Source organism: Notechis scutatus, chromosome Z (assembly GCF_049901735.1).
Source record: "Notechis scutatus isolate UNSWTSFEM ecotype Mainland chromosome Z, rNotScu1.2, whole genome shotgun sequence".
In the NCBI taxonomy this organism is placed as follows: domain Eukaryota; kingdom Metazoa; phylum Chordata; class Lepidosauria; order Squamata; family Elapidae; genus Notechis; species Notechis scutatus.
This window is the reverse complement of record NC_142025.1, coordinates 111,322,152-111,338,587: the sequence shown is the minus strand read 5'-3', so window position 1 is coordinate 111,338,587 and position 16,436 is coordinate 111,322,152. Positions and strand designations below refer to the sequence as shown.

At 37.5% G+C, this 16,436-nt stretch overlaps 1 pseudogene; it reads right to left on the bottom strand.

Moving 5' to 3' along the window:
* LOC113427830 (vomeronasal type-2 receptor 26-like) overlaps window positions 1-13,116 on the bottom strand; it is a 49,078-nt pseudogene extending 35,962 nt beyond the window's left edge.
* Window positions 13,117-16,436: the final 3,320 nt, after the last annotated feature.

Below are 16,436 nucleotides of genomic sequence, written 5' to 3'. Positions count from 1 at the left end.
TCAGATATGGTTGTCTCTGCACTAATCTGCTTAAAGGCTTACCTTCCACCACACTTGATTGTGAAACTGTTTCCTCCCCTCTTTCTCTACTGGTGTTACCCTGGATTTGGATAAATAAAGAGATTGCCAAGCGTGTGCCACAGCATAGACTGCGTTGTAAATGTTGTAACTCTGTCCACTGATGTGTGTTTCAAACACAGATGTAGGAAGAGTGCCAAGCTTCTCCTGTCCGGTACAAGTTGTCTCAGGTGTCTCTGTTCTTGAGTTTGAGAAGAAACAACCAAATGCCTGTTCCCAGAAATCTTTTCTAAAATGATCATGATGGTCATTGTTTGGACTTAGATTGTGAAGAAATTCCCGGAAGTCTTGAATCTCTTTTATGTGAACTGCAAAAGATAAAGCCCCATGTAGGAAATGGACATCCCATGATTTATGAAAGGAGATCGAATCATAATCTGTCTGAGCGTTTATAAGCCAGATCTTTGTCTTCTTTGGTATGTCCTCCACTTCTGAAAACTGGAGGAACATTCTCAGAAATGTTATGGTCCGAGTTTTACCATATATGATTATCACATTGGCGCTGCTCTTCATGAGAACATGGTATATATGTTTTCCTTCATCCATAACATCAATAAAGTCACTATAGAAATCTGCGTTTGGTAACTCTGCTATGAACTCAGTGCAGATGCCATTTTCAGAAAAGGTAGGGACTACCTCCTGGACAAATTTCTCTGCTTTCTCATCCTTTACTACAAGAATCCCAACCCAGATCCATCTTAAATACTTCAATAGCAGCATGAGGCCCTTATGTTCATAGGATTCATCTGGAAACATTTTCTGGAAAAAAACCTCTTGAGTCTCTTTATCCATGGCTGGAGCAGAGCCATAGGTCAACTACAGGAAGACATATGCAGATGGAAAGGTCCATGTTTTTCTTGCCATGTACATTTACACCTCCAAGCTAGACTGTGTTGTTCCTCTGTGTCATATAATATACATGGTATGTGGATATTGGTGCATATACATGCACATGTACACACACACACACACACACACACACACACACACACACACACGTCAGGAATTTCCTGATAGTTAGAACAATTAATCAGTGAAACAACTTGCCTCCAGAGGTTGTAAATGCTCCAACACTGGAAGATTTTAAGAAGAGATTGGACAATTATTTGTCTGAAGGGATGTAGGGCTTCTTGCCTGAGCATGGGGTTGGACTAGAAGACCTCCAAGGTCCCTTCCAACTTTGTTATTCTTCTCTTCTCTTTATTCTATTCTAATGTATGCCAATTAGTGTACATTTAAAATGACAATAAAGTTATTCTAAGTCTAAGTGAACCTCTGAAAATGTGTATATTCATTTGAGTCTCTTGATGGCCTTGAACTTATATACTGAAGCATTATGAAACTAGTTGTCTTTATGTAAAAATATCAACCAAGATGTTCCTCTACATCATGAGGTTGGTCAAACCAGGGGTCAACCACCAATTCTCCAAAGCAGCTGATAGTGAAAGCTAATCTAGGTGAGAACCAGGTTAGGAAAACAAATCAATATAACAGCTTGGCTTCAGTCATTGTGACTTCTCTATCATTGGAGATATATAAGAAGAGACTGGAAAACCATTGATATGAAATGGTAATAGGGTTATCTGCTTGAGCAGAGGTTAGACTAGAAGACTTCGAAGGTGCCTCCCAGATATTAATTCTGTGTCCACATTGGGGAATGTTTTTCTACGGCCAGTATTCCCACCATCTGTTCAGAGTTATGGGTATTCATGCTGCTATGGTAATCCTATCAAGCAAAAAATAGGATCTGAAAGTTGTCACTTTTTTGATTTAGAGAAAGAAGCACACAGAGTTCTGGGCAAGTATGGAAATATTATTTATTTATGGAATTTATATTGCCGCCTGTTTGCCCATAGCAACTCGAGGCAGCTTACAGAATGTAAAACCACATTTAAAACAATAAAAAATTATCAAAAAGAATCAAATAAATTAATAAAGTACAATAGAACAAAATCATCCCTCCAACTACTACCCCTAACGAGGCACACAGTCTTCTGGGGAAGTATGGCAATATAATAAAGAATATCTTCTGCACCTCTTACCTGAGGAACTTTGTAGATGGACAATACAGCTGCCATGTGAAGAGAAATATCAGGTCCCCCAATCACTGCAGCCAAAGGTTTTGGGATCCCACACTTGAAGTTAGGGATGAATTTTCCATGAGTGAAAGGCAGCAGCATTGAAGCGAAGTAAGTCCAGCTTGGACTGAAATGGCTGTTAAAAATATGGAATCCCAGCATGATATTGGGAAGGATTTGGCCATTTTCATTGATCTCTTTTATAGCAAATGCTAAGGCCAGGACATGCTGGTAATTCTGAAAATATACTGTGTAAAGAATTAAAAAAAGAGATAAATGTCTCATTCATAGCATGGTACCTGCATTCCTTCAGTACTAGACATTTCATGGAAGGTGTCAGTGCAACATCTAGAAACATTGAAATCTGATGGCAGAAAAAGAGTTAGTGGTATTTTGACTTATTCAATTTCTTCTTAATTTATTTGTTATTTTTATATTGTTTCAATTTTTGTCAGATGATGGACATGTGTTTAGCCAAAGCATGTTCAATCTGTTACTGATGATTGACCCATTACCTTTGCTTGGAAGTTGGTTGCAAGCTTCCAGGACACTTTCTGTGAAGTAATACTTTCTAACACGACTTTTGAACCTCCCTCCAGTCAATTTGAATTTATGTCCCTATGTTTTTCATTTTTGCTTAATATTGAAAATACTGCCCTCTATACCTTATTCACACCCTTAATCTATTTAAAGGGTTCAATCATTTTCCCCTTTTCCTTCTGTCCTTCAGTATGTACTTATTCCATTCCTCCAAACTCCCCTGGTATGTTATGTCCCTCAGACAATGCATCATTTTTGTTGCTCATCTCTGGACTCAATCAATCTCATCAATATCTTTGTTTTAAGTGAGGTCCCAGAACTGGATATAGCATTCCAAATGGGATCTCACTAAAGCCATATATAGCAGGATTAGGACCTACTTTGTCCTGCTCTTGTTCCCTCTAGTAATGCATCCATCTTTACTACTCAGCCCAGATCCTGGAAAATGCAAGGAAAAAAATTAGCACATGCACACATGCACACAAACATGTGCGCACACACACCTACACACACCCATCATCATCATCATCTTCTTCATTTAACAACCCCATAATCCCTTGTGGGGTGGCGTCTTGGTAACTCAATCAAGCCAGCATAATGTTTGAATGGCTGGATGCCTTTCCTGACTCCAATGCAGAATTTTGTTCAGCAGACATGTTCTCAGTGTGCCCAGACAGAAATATTTGCCTCTATCTAGGATAGAACTCACAGCCTCCTGATTGTGAGGTGAGAGCTCCACTTCATTTATAGTAGAAAACAAACACTTGCTTCAAATTGGAAGTGCTATTTCTTAATAAATGGTCCAGAGTCAAACCACAGCTTTTAAGAATGGCTTATATCCAGAAGGAAATTGCTGAATTTTGGTATCAGAAATATCAAATGAAATTTGATCAAGAGAAATATGCCCTTCCCCCAAATTGTAGTTAAAATATTAGACAGATGTAGTTACAGATATTTAGACATGGCTTGTTATCATCTCTCTCAAATTTACTTGGGTGCTGAAATTTCACTTCATATAAAATAAACCTAGGTGTCTCATTGAAGATTCTTCTTTGCGGAGCCTTTGTCATGGGAGGAAAACATTTCAAGCATCATGTGATTGAGTAACATGGTCCAGAGTTTTACAATAAATGGATGATGTACTTACACAGATCCCTCCTGAAGTGCCAGAGAAGGATGTTGACTGAAATCAATGGGAGCAGAAAATGTAAAGAAGGCAGAAATAATCCCAGCAAGGTTGATGTCGCCAATCTGATGATACGTGTAATATATAGGAACAGGCTCATAAAGGTCACATGGAAGGTTAGGATCCTGGCACACTATCAGAGGCATTACTATTAACAGCAACCTAGAAAAACTAAAATCTTCCATGAGTGTCTTCTGTTTGGTACAAATGCTTCTGTCTGCAAGAAAATCTTTGATGTAGATTAGACTGAAGTGTCTTCTTGAAATGTTTTTCAGACACAGATAGCAAATGCAACATACTATCAAATCAATTCACAGAGCTCTGGGGCTCTGAGCTATGGGATGGAATATTATGGGGACAATTAATAGCATCATTCAGAGTCAGTTCCTCCTTTTTCCATTGGATCCCATAGGATCAGGAGGAGAGAAACTGGCTAATTTGATAATGATAGTGGCACAGTCACATATGTAAACATCTTCAAAATATGTAAGGCCCTCCTGAGGCAGCAAGGCAGGAGTCACGAGATAAAATAAATCCATGACATCCATAAATGAAGATACATACAAATGTAAATATAGTTCTATTCTACACTATGCTATGCTATGCTATGCTTTGCTATGCTATGCCATGCCATGCCATGCCATTCCCCTCCCTTCCCCTCCCCTCTCCTCTCCCTTCCTCTATAATTCTCTACTGTTGAATGTCTTGTCTAGTATAATTTAATCTTCCCTCCTGGAGTGTTTTATCTAGTCTAATTTAATCTTACCTTCTACTACACTATGCTACAGTATTCCATACTGTCCATTGTTTTGCATTCCATTGCATTGTGTTTTTCTTTCAATTCTTCCAGAAATGTGGCTGCTTATTGCACTACTAGGTTTTCATGTGGTTGAATTCTACTTTTGCGGATTGGTATATGATGCCATAGGATGATGCTTTCCAAAGTTTTATCGGGAAATAGACAAATGACAGCATGACAAGCATATAGCAGAACTGGGATTCGTTTACTAACCACAGCAAAGAGGAAAAACTCAGCTTTGGTAAGGTCCCAAATCATATTATTAATTTAAGCATTAAATAAATGTGAGTCAGAATACAGTTTTATTTTATTCTCTTAGAAGCTGTAATAAGGTGAGCCAGTTGTCCAGGGCCTTCCTGCTTTCTTTCTTTTTTTTTAAACAAATTTTATTAATTTTAAAGACAAACAAATCATCATTAACCATTACATACTTAAACCTTTTTCCATTATAAATTTTACAAGTCAAATAAAACCTTATTTTATACAATATAATTCTATTTTAAAACCATTTCCATATGAGCATACAAATACCTCTTATCCAGTTTCTCTTTACTTCTCTTTACTCTTATTCAATTTCACTATTATTATTTCATCTATTTCTTTCTGACTTGGTTACCATTATTCTCATTCTATATTTCTGCAAGGTTTTATTAATTCTCCCAGAAACATAAACACACAACACACAAACATATAAAAAATCTTTTAGGAAAGTAACTTGGCCCCAGGTATCTCTCTCTACATGGACTTCAATTATATTCATGCTCATCTTACATGTCATTACCTATTTTATTTACCATTCTATGTCTTCTATATTAGCTTCTCCAAACATTTCACTCTTCTTAATTCTATCTTAATTAATCCATCTTAATTTGAGTCATTATATTTGTATCTTTTGTCCATTCTTTATTATCCCTTTGTCTCATTCCTTATAATAATAATAAAAAAAGAATTTCTCCTGAAATCACTAATCAGAGTATGATGCCTTTCTATCTTCCCCCTATATTAATTAGATTAACATTTAAAATAACACCTAATATCCAATCTGATTCTGCTTGGTACATTCTATCTACTAATATATTTTTTTAAAAGAAAAATAATAAATCCAAAATGATTAAATACATAGTTAAATAATAGATCTAAATATTGAATCTTATAACATTCCCATTGCCTTTTCCAAAGACAAATGCTACAATAATAATTTTATAATAACATCAATACCATAGTCTTATTAAACTCTTTAATTAAAACTCAATATTCTAAACATTCCCTTTAATATTTTATTAAATTTTAAAATCAATCATTACTAAACATTTCAACATTTTAATCTCTTATTAACTCTTAAACCATTCTAATTTTCTATTTCTAATACAAATGCTACAATACAATCTTATGTACCTTGCAAAATCTTTTTTAAAGAAATTATACTTTACCCTTTGTCCCTAAAAAGATTCCTCTTTTCCCATCTGATTTCAAAACTTTGTGGCTTTTCTCCACCTTTTCCCTTCCTTTCTTCCCCCCAGACCTTTCTACCCCCTTCTCCTAGCCTCTGCCTTACTGGCTTCCCTTCTCTGTTGTGTTCCTTTTTCTTTTGTTTACTATCATTATATTGATTTTGCATCTTATTTTTCCCTTTCTTAAGTGTTTTTTGAATCTTAAGTCCTTCATTTTCCTTCCTTTCTTTCTTCCTTCTTTCTTAGTTAAATTTTGAAATTCATTAAAGATGGCTTCTTCTTCTCCTTCTTCTTCTTCTGCTGCCTCCATCTGTTGTAATGTTTGTTGATAGTTAGCAAGCGCCATTTCTAAAAAAGGAAGGCTTCTTTCACACCATCTTTGCCATTTTTGTTTGTTTGCTCATATTCTTTTCTCAGTTCCTCAGCAGAAAAAGCCATTATAAATCTTTTCTTTTCTTTTTTTTCCCCCTCTTTCTTCTTGCAACAACCAAGATATTTCAAAAAATAGAACAATCCCAAAGTCATCAATCAATCCAAGCCAAGACAAAGTTCTCACTTTCTCTTCCTGGGGTAGTATCAATCAAAAAAAGCAAGTCCAAATCTGTATCTTAAAGCCTTATTGCAATATATTTCAGTCTTCAAATCCTTAAGGCATCTCCTCCAACAAAATCTTAACATATAAATATATTTTTGTCCTCTCCCTTCCCACTTATCACATAAAGCCAGTTTTTACCTGAAAAAGACAGGTTTCTCAGTATCCACTTGTTGATTCCATAGGGAAGGAGAGTAAACTTTCCTTTCAGCACCTCAAAATTGCCGCTTATTTTCTCTTCTGGAAGGTATCATTCAAAAAGCCATAATTTCCAGGAATTATGTTAAATATGTCTTAGAGTCCTGGGAACCAAGAAAAACTTTCACTTTTCAAAGGCTTTCTCCTCTTCCTCCTGTGCATTCTTACCCAGCTGCCGGCTTCTTTGTGGCGGCCATTGCGGACCGCCGCTGCACTGTCTTGGGAAAGGGGTTCTGCCGGCCGGGGAGGGTCTGCAACACCCCAAACCCCTCCCGGATCCCCCTATCTTCAGCCACCCCTGCAGGGCAGCCTTAGCTCCAAACCCGTCCAGATCGGAGCACCAAAAGCGGCTAAGCGCAGCAGGATCGCGCGGTATCGCGAATCCCTGCCGCTTGCGAAGCTGACAAACCGGAAGTTTTCCCAGGGCCTTCCTGCTTTCTGATTCCATTTGGGACAAAAGCCTCCACAGAGCATGCAGCAGAACCTCCAGGATATCTCCCAGCTCCTTCTGAAACCCAAGTGGGTCTATTAGTTATCAAGGATGACTTATTGAAATAGGTGAGCATTGGAAACTCTCACAGCCACCAGGGCATAATCTGGCCATGACAAGGGATAATGACAGATCCCCCAGCAATTCATGTTACTATTACTCTGAAAACAAAATCATATCTGGAGTATGATCATTATGCTGAGTTGAGCCTTGGATGATCTGGGGTAGATTTTCTAGATGTACACTAGAAAACTGCCAGTGTTTGCTTGTTTCAGAAACAAATTCATGAGCCCTAATAGAGTTCTGCTCTATCTTAAATTTCAGAGATAGAGAAATATAGAGCACCAATCTTACTGCACATTGTTCTCTGGTTTAAATGTGCCAACATCAACATACTGGTATAAAGGATATCAGGCAAATGGAAAGATTTGTTAAAACTTTCTCTTCATGAGCTGATGCTTATCATTCACTTCGAGTCTCATCACAATGATAAAACACTTGGGAAGAAAGATACACATCAATAAGCCAGCACTGGAGGAGATCATGGAAAAGATCTCCACAGCCAACATATATTTCCCCCTTGTGCTTAGATAGGTCGGGATAAAGCACAGCCAAACACTGCAGAAGGCCAACATGCTGAAGGTGATGAATTTGAAACTGTCAGGTAACTTCCTAGCTAGAAAAGCAGCAGAAAAGCTAACCAGAGCAAGAAAACCCATAAAGCCCAAAACACAGTTGAACATGACCGAGATTTCATTGCACTCCAGGATGAGTTCTTCATGTATTGAGTGTGCATCAAAATCTGGGTATGGTGGGGACATTATCAGCCACACAGCACAAATACACATTTGGACAAGGGAGCAGGCTAGACAAATAAAACTGACCATTCTTCCCCCTACCCATTTCCTCAATCTGGAACCAGGTTTGTTGGCCATGAAAGCTAGAACCACAACAAACGTTTTGGCCAAGACACAAGAAACCACCACTGAAAAGATGAGTCCAAAAGCTGGCTGTCGAAGGAGACACACAATTGTATTGGGTCTCCTGAGAAATAGGAAGACACAAAGGAAAGAGAGGAGGAGGGAAACTAGGAGACTGTAGGTGAGATTCCAGTTGTTGGCGTTGACAATGGGAGTGTCTTTGTGTTTCATGAAGATTGTGATGACCAAAGTTGTCATCAAAGAAAAGATCAAAGGAAAGAATGATCAGACTGATCCCCAGGGGTTCTTCATAGGACAGAAAAGTGATCCACTTTGGAATGCACATATTTTTGTCAGGGTTTGGACGCTGATCTTCTGGACATGGACAGCACTCATCCATATCTGAAAAAGAACACATTGATTGGAATTGATACAGTGGTTTAGAGACAGTGTTGTATTCTCCTGGCTTAATCCCATTATACTGTATTTGGAAATTTCCTACCTTTCTGTTCTGATATTTTCCCATCTGGACATGGACGGCAAGCATAGCAGCAAAATGATTCCCCTTCTAACTTTTCCTTGCTGTATCCTGTCTCACAAGGATCATTACACAGAGATAAAGGCAATGCCTATCAGTGAATGAAGAAGAATATTTTAAGATGCAGAAGAAAAAGAAATTGCCTGGAGAGATATTGTTACTGTGAAATCAGCTGCATAAAAAATGGATTGATAACGAGAAGTAATGTGATTACATAATTGTGAGATCTAATTTGTCTGAAATAATAATTCATTCAATATCTACAGTTATTGGTATCAATGATTTTCTATATCCATCAGCCCCAGTTTCCAAAGATTTTTTTTTCTGGTCAAAGATGTATTTCTCAATTTCTTAATTTTGAAGTCATCAGACTGATGAAATTTAGTACACTGGATTGTACAGTAGCTCTTACTTCCAAACCCTGCATTGTTAACAAAGGATCAAGGTAATGAATATAATATTCTATGCCAGGGATGTCAAACTCACTCTCAATGAGGGCGGCATCAGGAGGCAGGTAGAGGGCTTGCCCAGGTGGGTGGGGCCAGGGTGGTCATGGCCAGATCAATGTCACCCATGTTTCAGCCCTGTGGTGTCCTGGATGGTCTCCCCAAACTCTGTTTTATGCTGGGACTACCTCCTGCAGCACTCTGCCAGCAAAAATAGGAACGGCTTCCATGAGCTCTGTATTTGCCACAGGATGCTCTTTCACTGTTTCCAGGGTGGCTCTGTGGGCCAGATCTAAGCACCCCATGGGCTGGGTCTGACCTGTAGGCCTTAGTTTGACATGCTGTTTTATGCCAACTATTAGAAAAGTAATCCTTTTTACAGATAACATTTTCCTTCCCTAGAACATTGGTATTTGCTGGTTTAGAGGAGATGCTCTGAGACTTTCATCAATAAAGATATTTTTGTCCTACATAAATTAAGGCAGACCAGTCTACATTCAGACAGCTTACCTGATTAAAGCCTATTGGCCATGTGATGGAATCTACAGAAATATTGAAGAATGTGTCTTCTGGAGCTGTGGGATCTATCACCCCAACTTTGATCCTAACAAAGGATTGGTTTGGGAATGAAATCCAGTTGATGATATCATATCTACCAATGAATTCTCCATTTTTATCAAAGATGATCTTCTCACCAACACTGTTGTTGAATCTGACACTTCTCAGAAAAGAATGAACCTGAAAAACAGGGACAGCCAGAGAGGGACAAGAGAGAAAAGGACAGAGAAGAGAGAAAAATTCCACACATTCAAAATGTACATATGGATGTTTCTTTAAACAAAGAAAATATTAAAACTCTTTAATATTTCAGTTGTAGGCCAGTATCATACATATAACATAACAATCATTCCAATAGAGAGGCAGAGGTAAAATATCAGTTTACTGAAAAAGAATCAACATAGCATAGCAAAATAAGAAAACCAGCAAAAAAAATAATTAGCATTTAGTTTAAATGCTAAAGCAGCATAGTTGGGTGACATCTAATAAATTCATAAGAAATGGTAGGATGTATAGTGCTATAAAAGTTTAATGCTATTCTTACTTGTAAACAGCCTTATACCTGCTGTAGCCATGCTAAGGTTTGATTTGAAATATTGAAGTTAGATTCCAATAGACCAGAAGCAAGATGATAACAAGATAAAACAAAATGTAATTGAAAATGTTTATATTTATTTATGTATATACTCTCTTCATACATACAAACAAATACAGTTTCCAGTTACATCATGTTTTATCCAGGGGTGGGATTCTACCGGTTCGCAGCCTTGTCTGACTCCTTTTTCTATTTTTATTGGGTGGGTATATTCCCCGTTCATTAAAATATTAGCTTGTTGTGTATCATAAATAGTTGTTATAATATTTTCAAATTTGGTGCCTAAATTCATATTATAAATTTTTTGGATTAAAAATTGCCAATTTAAATTGTCGAAGGCCTTCTCTGCATCTAAAAACTTAAGTGCAATTTGTTTTTCGGGGTGAGCTTCATAAAATTCTAAGACATCTAGTACTGTTCTTAAATTGTTCCTGATTTGTCTAGTCAGGAGAAATCCATTTTGGTCTTCATGTATATGCACGTTTAGCATTCTTTTTAATCTGCTTGCTATAATAGAAGTAAATATTTTGTAGTCAGTGTTTAACAGTGAAATCGGCCTATAATTGTTATATATCGGGGATCCGAATCCTCCTTCGGGATCAGCGAAATCAATGCCCCCCTCCATGAGTCCGGCATCCTGGCTGCCAATAAAACATCATTAAAAACTTCTACCATAAGAGGTCCAATTTGTTCTGCAATTGCCTTGTACAACTCCCCTGGAATCCCATCTGGGTTTTGTTGTTTTTCTGGTTCTCTATTGCTGATTTCAGTTCCAACCAAGTAATGTCTTTGTTTAATAGTTCTACCATTTCTTCCCCAATTGCTTTATCCTTTACTTCATCTAAATAGTTTGTTATTCTATCCTCATTAACCTCTTCCTTTTTATATAAATCTTCAAAATACTTATGAGCAATTTCTTTTTTCTGTTCTGTCTCCTGCTGTATATCCCCCTTACCATCTATTAGCTGATATATCAATCTCTTTTATTTCCTTTTTTTTAGTTTATAAGATAGCCATCTTCCTGGCTTATTAGCATGCTCAAAATAAGTTTGTCTAGTCAGATTCAAATTTATAATCATTTTCTCTTGTTCAGTTAAATTCAATTTATGTTTAACTATCATTATCTGATTTTGCAATTTTGAATCCTTTGGGGTACTCTGTAATTGAGTTTCTAGTTCCTTAATTTTTTGTTGTAATTTATTTTGCTTGGCATATTTTTCCTTATTCCTCTTCACATTATAAGAGATTGTTATACCTCTTATTACTGCCTTCATTGTATCCCAAATGTTTTGTTTCGTGGTTACTCCATTATCATTTTCCTTTAAGAAATAATTTAATCCCTCCTTGAGTTTGTTGGTATAATCTTTTTCTCTTATTAATTGAGTATTTAACGTCCATCTTTTCTTTGGTTTTGCCCTACCCTTCCATATTATCTGAATTGGATTATGATCTGCCCATTCATTAGGTAAAATTTCAATCTCTTTTATCTCATTTGCTATTTCCCCATTCATCCATGCCATGTCAATTCATGTCCATATTTGATGGGGATTTGAGTAGAATGTGAATTGTTTTTTCTCAGGATGTAATCTTCTCCATATATCAGTCAAATTTAACTCCTTCATCATTTCCCTACAAATCTTGGGAAGCTCTCTTTCCCCCACTTTATTCTTCCCCCCATTACTATGGTCTTTTTGATAATCAGCAATAGAATTGAAATCTCCTATGATACAAATATTTCTTTTTTCCAGTCCTACCATTTTTCCATAAAGATGCTTAAAAAACTCATTTTGATCTCCATTCGGGGTGTAAATTACCACTAAAAGAATTGGGATGGCATTGATCCAGATCTGCAAAACCAGAGTTCTTCCCTCAGAATCTGACCATATTAACTCTGCTTTCAAATCCTCTTTAACATATACAGCAATCCCTTTCTTTTTTCCCATGTCTGCTGGTGTGGTAAACAGCTTCCCTAATTTCGGACATTCTAAGTGTTTTTTATCCGTTTTCTTTATATGAGTTTCTTGCAGGCATATTATATCGGCATTTTGTTTGATTAGTTTAGCTAATATCCTTTTCCTTTTTATTGTTGAATTTAAACCGTTTATATTAATTGATAGTAGTTTTTTTCTTCTTCCATTTAATTAATTCTGTTTTGCTCTTTGTCTTGTAACGACTCCGGTCTCTCCTTGTGTCTGAAGGTGTGTAGTTTCTTCTGTCTCCTGATATAAATGAGTATTTCCTTGATTTCCTACAGTTCCCTCTTTATTTTTATAACAACCGTGATCTTCCTGGGAGTTTGTTTCCAGTTCCTCCTTACTACTCTGGTCTTCCGGACCCACCAGCCGCTCAAAGAATTCCTGGGCCTTCTCCATGGAATCTATTTTAATTTTCCTTTCTTTCCAAGACACTAACATCCCTTCTGGGATTAGCCATTTAAATGCAATTCTTTTCTGGTTTAAGTGAGCTGCTAAGAACTTGTAATCTCGCCTTTGTTCTCTTACTCTTCTCAGTATCTGTTTGAGAATCAAGATTTCTTTACCTTTGTATGTGATTGTTCCATCTCTGGACATTCTATAAATAATATCCCGGACGTTCCTTCTTGTAAATCGTATATGGAGTTCTCTTGGGCATTTATGGTGTCTCGCATAATTAGTGCTAACCCTATAAACTTCATCAAACTCCCTTAAGATGTCATCTTTGTCCTTTTCCAATAATCCTGCCAGTATTTCCGCCATTAGTTGTTCCAGGTCTTCTTCTCTGGATTCCACTACATTTTGGAATCTCAAGTATGTAGCCACCTTGTCCATCTCTAGGTAGACCAGTGAGTCCTCCATTTCTTTGCTCGCATTCTTTAATTCTTTGTTGTGGCTCTGAGGCTTGAGCCTGCATTGTTAGAGGAAGAAGACTCAGACGATGGGGAAGAGGAGGAATTGGGAATGTCTTCCTCCCCAGGAACTTCCTCTTCAGCAATGCCTTCCTCCCTGATTGTGCCTCAGGTGTCGGCAGATAACCGAGAGGGAAAGCCTGAGGCTAATCAGGAAAAGGAGGAGAGCATATCAAAGTCTCTGACTGAGAATCAAGGAGAGGAATACTGGCTTGATGCAAGGCAGCGTCGCAGGCAAAAGTGTGAGCTGCAATGCAGGAGGAAGGGACGAATCAGAGACTGAGCTGAGGGACTGACACTCCCCACAGGGAATAAAAGTGGGTGTGTTTGCTCTGAGAGTTTCGTACGGGACAATGTGTGACTTATTCAGAGGAGCTTCGGATTATTCTGTGTTGTGATAGCTTGTGTGATTTATATTCCTGCTTTCTTGTTGGACTTGGCAGACAGCGTGTATGAGACTGCCAAGAACTTTATCGGCTCAAGGAATTAACTCTATAATTACTGGATTTGCTTGCTTGTTTGTATTCAGTTGGAATTTGGACTTCTCACCTCCTTTGTAAAGGTGAGACATAACAGAAGGGTATATTATATTAATACTGAATGAAGGTGTAGATACCACATATATAAAAAAACTATAGACCAATTTCTTTATTGAACTCCGATTATAAAATATACATGAACAGAATGGCTAATAGAATGAAAAAATATTGAGTAAAAAAATACACCCAGATCAAAATGGTCTCCTACCAACAAGACAAATAAAAAAACAATACAAGGATAGTATTAGATGTTTGGACAATTTTTTTTAGTGAATTAAATAAAATTACTATGAAATTCATTTGCTCAGGAAAAAGGGCGAGAATAAAAATGAGCGCATTACAATATAATAGATGCAGAGGTGGATTTGGACTTCCTTCATGGGAACTATATTACAAAGCAGCAGCCTTAAAGTGGATTAAAGAGTGGGCCAATATGAGAAATAAAAGAATATTAACTCTAGAAGGGCATGATTGGCAGGTGGGGTGGCATGCCTTCATGTGGAATCCTGGACACAAGACATACTCCTATTTTAATAGACACACAATTTGAAATTCATTGATAAAGATTTGGAAAGAGATTCATAGACATTATATGAAAATTCCAGGGTGGGTATCTGTCATGGAGGCATTGATACACCCCAATGCACGAGAAATTGGAAGAAGGATCAAATAGTATGATGTTTTAGACTCCCAAGGAATACTAAAGACAAATGAAGAACTCAGAGAGCAAGGAAGAAAGATAGAGTGGTGGCCATATTTACAACTTAAAACAAGGTACAAAAAAGATGTAGAAGAATTTGGAATAGAGGTAAAGCCGAATCAGATAGAAAAAATATTAGAGGGAACAGACAAAAAACTAAACTCCAAATCTCTTTGCTGATGATGTAAAGCTGTTCAATACTACAGACAATACTGCTACCTTTCAAAAAGATCTTGACTATGTATCAGAATGGGCAAACAAATGGCAACTTCAAATCTCAACAAATAAATGCTCTGTCTTACATATTGGCAAAAATAAATCAGAAAATAAAATACAAGCTAAATAGTCAAGACCTTGTTGATGATCCCAGCTCTGTAAAGGATCTTGGAATACTCATCTCTAATGATCTAAGTGCTAGAGCCCACTGTAACTACATAGCCAAAAAGGCATTAATAGTTGCAACTCTTACACTGCAAAAACATATGGACTACACAACTCGATCAGGGCAAAACAATAGACACAATCTACATAGACTTCTGTAAAGCCTTTGATTCAGTGGTACACAACAAACTGCTCCTAAAACTAAAATCTTATGGTATCTCTGGACAACTGCATAACTGGATAGAAGCATTCATGTCAAACAGACAACAAATAGTCAAAATTGGGAGTGTCCTGTCAAATTCTGTACCTGTCAATAGAGGTGTCCCCCAACGCAGTGTTTTAGGACCAACTCTCTTCATACTCTACATAAATGACCTCTGTGATCATATTAAGAGCAACTGCATTCTCTTCGCTGCTGATGTAAAGCTGTTCAATACCACAGACAATACTGCTACCCTTCAAAAAGATCTTGACTATGTATCAGAATGGGCAAACAAATGGCAACTTCAAATCTCAACAAATAAATGCTCTGTCTTACATATTGGCAAAAATAAATCAGAAAATAAAATACAAGCTAAATAGTCAAGACCTTGTTGATGATCCCAGCTCTGTAAAGGATCTTGGAATACTCATCTCTAATGATCTAAGTCAGGGGTGGGCAAACTTTTTGGCTCGGGGGCCTCATTGACTTTTAAAATTTGATAGACGGGCTGCCACCTGGTGTTGAAATGCCTGTCATTACAAGTCAAAATCAAATGAATGCAATCATTCAATCATTCACATCAAACCTTAATTCTGTACCAATCTTCGGCGGGCCGGATTAAAAAGACCAACGGGCCGGATGTGGCCCGCGGGCCGTAGTTTGCCCACCCCTGATCTAAGTGCTAGAGCCCACTGTAACTACATAGCCAAAAAGGCATTAAGAGTTGTTAACCTAATCCTACGGAGCTTTTTCTCTGGTAAGATCACACTACTAACTAAAGCATACAAAACATTTGCTAGACCAATACTCGAATACAGCTCATCAGTCTGGAACCCACATTACATATCTGATATTAGCACAGTTGAGAAAGTCCAGAAATATTTCACAAGAAGAGTTCTCCACTCCTCTACTCATTGTAGAATACCTTATGCCACCAGACTTGAAATTCTAGACCAAGAAAACCTTGAAGTACGCCGCCTTTGGTCCGATCTAAGTACAGTATATACAATCATACATTGCAATGTCCTACCTGTCAATGAATACTTCAGCTCCAACCATAACAACACAAGAGCACACAATAGATACAAACTCAAGGTTAACCGCACCAAACTTGATTGCAGGAAATACGACTTCAGCAATAGATTGGTCAATGTCTGGAATACTCTACCTGACTCTGTGGTTTCTTCTCCAAACCCCAAAAACTTTAACCTTAGACTGTCTACTATTGACCTCATCCCTTTCCTAAGAGGTCTGTAGGAGG